Genomic DNA, 7046 nt, shown 5'->3' on the forward strand with positions numbered 1-7046 from the left:
ACAAAAATAGAAGTTGAAGGGAAAGGACAAGTAGAGATGGAAAATGGGGAATTCAAAGATGCTCTCTATGTTCCTAACCTTAGCTCTAATCTCCTCTCAATTTACCAAATCACTCACGTTGGAGATGGAAATAAAGTTGAGTTTCTTCCAAATTCAATAATGGTGCACACTCTCAAAGATGATTCATTAGTTGTAGTGGGGAAAGTTAATCATGACATAAGGTTGTATTCTTTCTCCCACTTTGTGCCTAAGTCTCCTTCACATGAGCCAAATTAAATTGTGGCATGAGCGGTATGGCCATCTAGCCTTCCACTATCTTCAACAACTTTGCTCAAAAAACATGGTCAAAGGTCTACCTACAATCAACTTTTCCAAAGGTGAATGTTCAACATGTTTAGTGGATATGCATCTAGAGGAGAAGTTTGATAAAAGGAAGTCTTCAAGAGCACCAGTTGTTCTTTAGTTGGTTCACATAGTACTAGTAGGTCCTTTTGTAGTGACATCAATTAACTAGGGTCACTACATACTCACTTTCATTGATGACTTTTCATGCTACACATAGGTCTACTTTCTTCATCACAAGAATGAAGTGTTGGACAAGTTTCTAGCCTTCAAGAGTCATGTTGAAAAAAAATCAAGGAAAGCCATCAAAGTTCTTAGGATGTACAATGAAAGCATATATGTGAAAAAAAGACTTAAAGACTTTTGCAAACTTGAGGGTATTGATCTTCATAATCCACAAGCATTCAGTTTGCATAAGACAAATGTTGTAGCACTGAGGTTACAAACTCTTAAGTCTATGGTAAGTTGCATGATAAAAGCCAAGTCTCTTGATCCATGACTTGAAGTCAAAGCTATAAGTAGTGCCAATCACATACTTAATAGGTCTCCTCATAATGCCTTAGATGGAAAGACTCCTTTCAAGGCATGGTGCATCGAAAAACCAGTTGTGAAACACTTCAAAGTCTTCAGTTGTCCAGCATTGGCAAACATATCTTCCAGGGCATGCAAGGTAACACCACCATATCCTTGTACTTTCATTGGATATGAAGAGAGTGTTAAGGAATATAGACTTATAGATCCTGAGACTCATGAGATCTTTGTAGAGAGGAATGTACACTTTGAGGAAAGTTCACCCAACTTATCCTCTAATCCTCTATGCACTTCATACATTATGAAAATTGATAGTGACTCTAGCGATAGTGGTTCAATAGACTCAAATATGTGGGATCCTATTGATATATGTAGCAAGAGGTCACATCATTAGTACATTCCACATGCATATATTGCCACAGTGATAGGTCTAGCACAGTAGGGTACACCTAGTTTTCCAACTCTAGCATCAAAGGATGACTACATAGTAGATATTTCAATTTTGTTTGTGGAGTCATACATATTATATTTGGGAGACATAATTGATGATATACATCTTCTATTTGACAAAGAAGATCCTTCTTCAGTTGTTGTGATGAATCACTCTAACCCTCATGTCCATTCTCTGCATGATCAATCTTCTCAAGTTGATATGATTGTGGATTCTTATGTACAACAGTTGTGGAAAGTCTCTTTATCATTTGAGGAGATAGTAGATTCTTTGGGATAGGTTCTACATCCATCCTTGCTAGATCTGACAGTATTCTTTTCAATAGAATTGAAAGGGTTGATAGTCAGTATCGACATAGGAATAGTTGAGCAAGTTTTAGAGGCATCATTAATCATTGGGATTCTTTCTACATATAGGGGAAACATCTCATATGTACCTATGATATTATTTCTTCCAAAGGGGAGGAACATTATTCAACAGTCTTGGATCGACTTCTACATTGGAGTAGTTATCACTGATCGACACTCTACTTTGGGGGGGGACTATCTTGTCTCTATTCTTCTTCTCTTTTATGGGGGGAATTTTTCCTCTTATGGGGTTTTGTCCTTCTCATACTTCTCTTTTTTATATACTTGATGTATTTTGTAATGGGCAGGTCTTGATTACTCCATCCATGCATGCATGTTGATTTTTCATCTCTCTTTTTGGGGGACAGTTTTTCCCATGAGGTTTTCCCTCTTTCTCCACTTTATGAGAGATTGCATTGCATTATGTACATGGGTATCTAATATGGCCTAGTAGCCAGGATCCATCTTGCATTTCATCCTAGCTTTCGTAAGCTTAAGTAAATTCCCCTAAGTTGCACTTAAGGGGGGGTGTTGGCGTAACTAAGTATTTACTTATTACACTTTACTTAAGTTTAATTAGGTCAATGCATTATTTTATTATTTCTTAGGTGAGACACTTAGGAGTTTTTGTACTCTTATGAGTTGTCATGTTGACAACACTAGAGTAAGCAACTCTAATTCCACATATGGTGTCTACAACACTAGAGTTTGCATAATTAAATGAGTTTTCATGTAGACAACATAGCTATTCGCACTCCTAATTTAGCACATTGTGTCTACAACATAATTTTGTGTGCTACATCTTTGTAGGCTTATCCTCTCATCATCGCACTTACCCCTATGCTTAATGGAGGATAACCCACGTCTGGTGGACATGTGCCTAGTTGTATGACTTATCATGTTGCTGATTCCTATGCATTCTAGAAGCATTCCAAAGGCCTTTATATATAGGCACTCCTAGTGTACTTTCACATTGAATTGAATATCATATTGTTATTTTGATCATACTCTTTTGGTCTACTATTGTGCTTGTGCTTGAGTTCCTTGGTTTTGGGTGAATTTTTTCCCAAGGAAAATTCTTACATTTATCACCTTGGAAATAACCAATTCATTGATCTAAAAGTCCATCCCATCAATCATCACCTTCCCCTCTTTCCATGTCTTCACCATTAGGTCAGTAATCTTCGGGTCCTAGCCATGAAGTTTTTTAGTGAAGGATGAGATACCTCCTTCCCTCAATTTCTCCCACACCTTCAAATGCCTCTTCCACTTCTTAGCTTCTCCCTTCAACTCCCTTCTATGACTCTGCCCAACCATGTTGTTGCCAGCAAAATAATAGAGATGTTGAGCTTTCCCGTCTCCTTGAGCCAAGACCTAGTAATTCTCCCAAAACTTGTACTTTATTCTAACCTTAGAAAAAAAAAGTAGTAATTACCATAAGCCCTTAAGATAGCCCATAAAATATGCCAATAAACCCCCCAATTATGATGCCTCTGGATCAACTTGTTCCAAACTCTCATTACTTTATATGTCAAATTGACAACAATAACTGTCATAATTACACTTTATGTTGCCTATTTTCCCTTGAATCCTTTCCAGATCAATAATACTTTTTGGATCCATCAGAAAAACCTCCCCACTTGACCATCTTTGTGACATGTCCCTCCTTACTGCCTCATTTACCATCCAATCAGCAGTCATGTTACCTTCAAGGTAAACATGTGACACAAAGACCTTATCCAAGGGAAGAAAAATATTTTTCATTTCTTTAGTCATATTCTTTATACTCCATGTTGGAGGGTGTTCTCCTCTTAGGCATTTAATAATGTTATTTGAGTCCCCCTCCAACCAAAGACATTTAACCCCTACTTCTTTAGCCAATTTCATTGTTTGAAGAGCAACACTAGCCTCTAAATAATGGTTAGTTTGAAAACCCAGGGGGAAAGTAACTACCACAATCCCATACCCATGACTATTTCTAATCACACCTCCACATCTTGCCTCTCCTAGGTTGCCTTTTGTCGCACCATCAAAGTTGGCTTTGTGCCAACCTTCTGGGGGTAAATACCAAAAACACTCCTTTCTCCTTGTTTGAGAATAATAGTTCTATCATTATCACCTGCTAAAGGGTTAGTTCCTTTTATAAACATATAGTTTTCCAAAAGGGCATTTTAAATTTTATCAGACACAATTCTAGTTGTTTGGTTAGCATCCCTAAAAATTTGGTTATTGCATTCCTTCCAAATACCCCAACCAAAATGAGGCAAGGCCCATTTACTAATATTTTGGAGCCTAGATCCCCTCAAAGAATTTTCCCACTGCCTTCATAAATTGATAGACAAGTTTGGAATACACCAACTCATCCTAAAAGCTTGACTAAACAAAGATCAAGCCTCTCTAGAGAAAGAACAATGTATAAATAGATGATCCACCATATCAACCTAATTTTTGCAAAGGACACACCTATTAGGAATAGGATGTCCCCTCTTGCACAAGTTGTCAATAGTCAAAATCTTATTCTAGAGTAAAAGCCAGAAAAAAATGTTGATTTTAGTAGTTAGACCAGAATACCAAGCTTTAGCCCATTCTGATCTCAAATCCTACTTCATAATAGCTTGGTACCTCAAGGCCATTAAATAGGTTCCATCTGAAGAATTCTCCCAAAAAATCTTATCCTAATCCTTATTCACCACCACTATGAGAATAATTGTCATAAGGGGTTTAAGGTCCATTGAAATGGCAGATAGATCCCTCTAGCCCTAGTCTTTTCTGTAATCTGATAAAAATCTCCCAAACCTCTAGATGTAAATGTAGATCCATCTCTCAAAATTAGGGATGACAATAAGAGGCCCCTAAATCAGCTAATTATCCTACTAGAAAAGAGTTTCCTCTCCATTTCCAACACACAATTTCACCCTACTATTTGCTACATCTCTAGTGCTTAGAAATCCATTCCATATATTAGATCCCCTTAGAATTAATTCACTAAAAAGAAATTTTTTGATTAAAGGTCTATGAAGATATTTGTCTTCCATGATGTCCCTCCATTCCATTTACTAGAAAATATTCTCCAAACTTGTTTAACTTGGAGGGCTTTATTGAAAGGATGCAGTTTCCTTATCCCCAATCCACCATTCTATTTTAGGAGACACACATTATCCCAAACCACCAGGAGTAAACACTTCTTTCCTCTTGATCTTGACTAAAGAAAGTTCCTTTAGATCTTCTCCATGTGATCTGCAAACTTGCTAGGAATCCTAAAAAGACTCAAGGCATAGGTTGGAAGGTTTTGGAGAGTAGCTCTGACCAACTAATTCTTGCCAACTTGGCTAAGAGTGACTCCCTTCTAGCCAACCGATTTTTTGTTAAACTTATCTAATATGTTATTTTGGAAAGAATCCAAGGGCCTCAAACCCATGGGAAGGCCCAAATAGCTTGAAGGAAGACTACCTATATCATAGCCCAAATTAGTAGCGATCTTCCTTTGACTCTTAGCTGGAGTATTTATGAAGAAGATAGAAGTCTTGTTCTAGTTGATAAGCTACGCCGAGCCCCTAGAAAGAACTCAAAATCTTTTTCACCACCCTGGCTTCACCAACTATGGCTTTCCCACCCATTATAGTGTCATCACAAATTTTTGGTGGGAGAAAACAAGGGGACCAGAAGAAGGTTTAATATCAGCCAGAGCACCCAAAATTATATTAGCAGAAATCATCCTTCCAAGAGAAACAACCAAAATAATGAAGAGAATGGGCGAGATCGGATCCCCTTGTCTGAAACCTCTAGAGGGTTTAAAAAAGATTAAGGGGGATCCTTTAACCAACACAGCCTGGGAGGTAGTTGTCACCAACTGGTCAATAAGTTTGATAACCCTTGAATTAAACCCAAAGGCCCTGAGAACTTTGAAGAAAAAAGTCCAATCCACATTATCATAAGCCTTAGAAAAGTCAAGCTTAAGGAGGAAACCTTCTCTCTTACCTTCTTCCAAAGAGTGGATCACTTCATGGATAGCCATAATAGAATCCAAGATTTTTCACCCTGGGGCAAAACTAGATTGTTGAGGAGCTATAATAGAGGGGAGAACCTTGATGATCCTTGAAGCTAGCACTTTGGAAATAATCTTATAGAAAGAGTTACACAGGCCGATAGGTTTGAATTGGTCCATAGAGTTTTCCCTTACCACCTTAGGGATAAGCACTCGAAAAAGGGGATTAATCTCCTTGAGAAGACTTCTAGCACTAAATAATTCTTGCACCACTTTAGTTACATCCTGATGAACCACATTCTAGAATATCTAGAAGAAAAAAGATGGGAACCAATTTGGACTTGGAGATTTATCTGCTACTAGAGAGAAAACAACCTGTTCCACTTCTTAAGGTGAGGGAATAGACCCAATTGTCTCATTCTCCTTAGGTTGGATCAAAGCCAAAATATTAGATAAGATTTCTAGTTGATCATGTTCCACCAGATTAGGGTCTTTCAAAAGTAGATTAGTGAAGAAGGAAATAGCTTCACCAACTATTTCATCTTCTTCTTTGAAAACCTCTTCTCCCTTCTTGATGTTTCTAGTTCTATTATGGACCATGTGCTTCAAAGAAGATGTGTGGAAGAACCTAGTATTCCTATCCCCCTCTTTCAACTAGACAATCCTTGACCTTTGTTTCCAATAGGTCTCTTCTTAACTAATAACATTGTGAAGCTCAGACAAGATAGATTTCTCCACCTCCATCCACTCATCATTATACCCCTCCTTTTGAGTAACATCCTAAATGATTTCTAGGACTTTTGAGATCCAAGCTTTGGAGTGAAAGATATTACTAAAATCTAACTTGTTCCACTTTCTAATGTTCAACTTCACATTTCTCAATTTCTTAGCCACCTTGAATATAATAGATCCCTCTATATGGATATTCCACCACTCTGAGATATGAGGCAAAATATCCAGGTGAGAAGTCCACATTTTGTCAACTATGAAAGGGAAGTTATGCTTGATATCAATAGGATCTAAAGTGAAAGAAATGGGTGAGTGATCTAAACTAGCCTTGGCCATTAATGAAAGATTACAATAAGAAGAAGACAACTAGTCTAAGGAGATAAGAGCCCTATCTAAGTGAACTTGAATACAATCTCTACCCACTCTTCTATTACACTAAGTGAAGAGACCTCCCTGAAAATCAACATCTAGATAGGCCAAATCATTGATAAAATTTGAGAGGTCCATCCAACTCTCTAGATAAAGTGGTAGACCTCCTTGTTTTTCATTCTTCCTTAAGAGGGTATTGAAGTCCCCCATAATAATACACTTTCCCACTTGGAATCTTGATAAAACATTCTTAATTTTGACCCAATAATTCTTCCTACCATTCTTAGTGTTA

The sequence above is a fragment of the Cupressus sempervirens genome, chromosome 1 (assembly GCF_028749045.1).
Source record: "Cupressus sempervirens isolate cs-2001-9-10 chromosome 1, ASM2874904v1, whole genome shotgun sequence".
Taxonomy (NCBI): domain Eukaryota; kingdom Viridiplantae; phylum Streptophyta; class Pinopsida; order Cupressales; family Cupressaceae; genus Cupressus; species Cupressus sempervirens.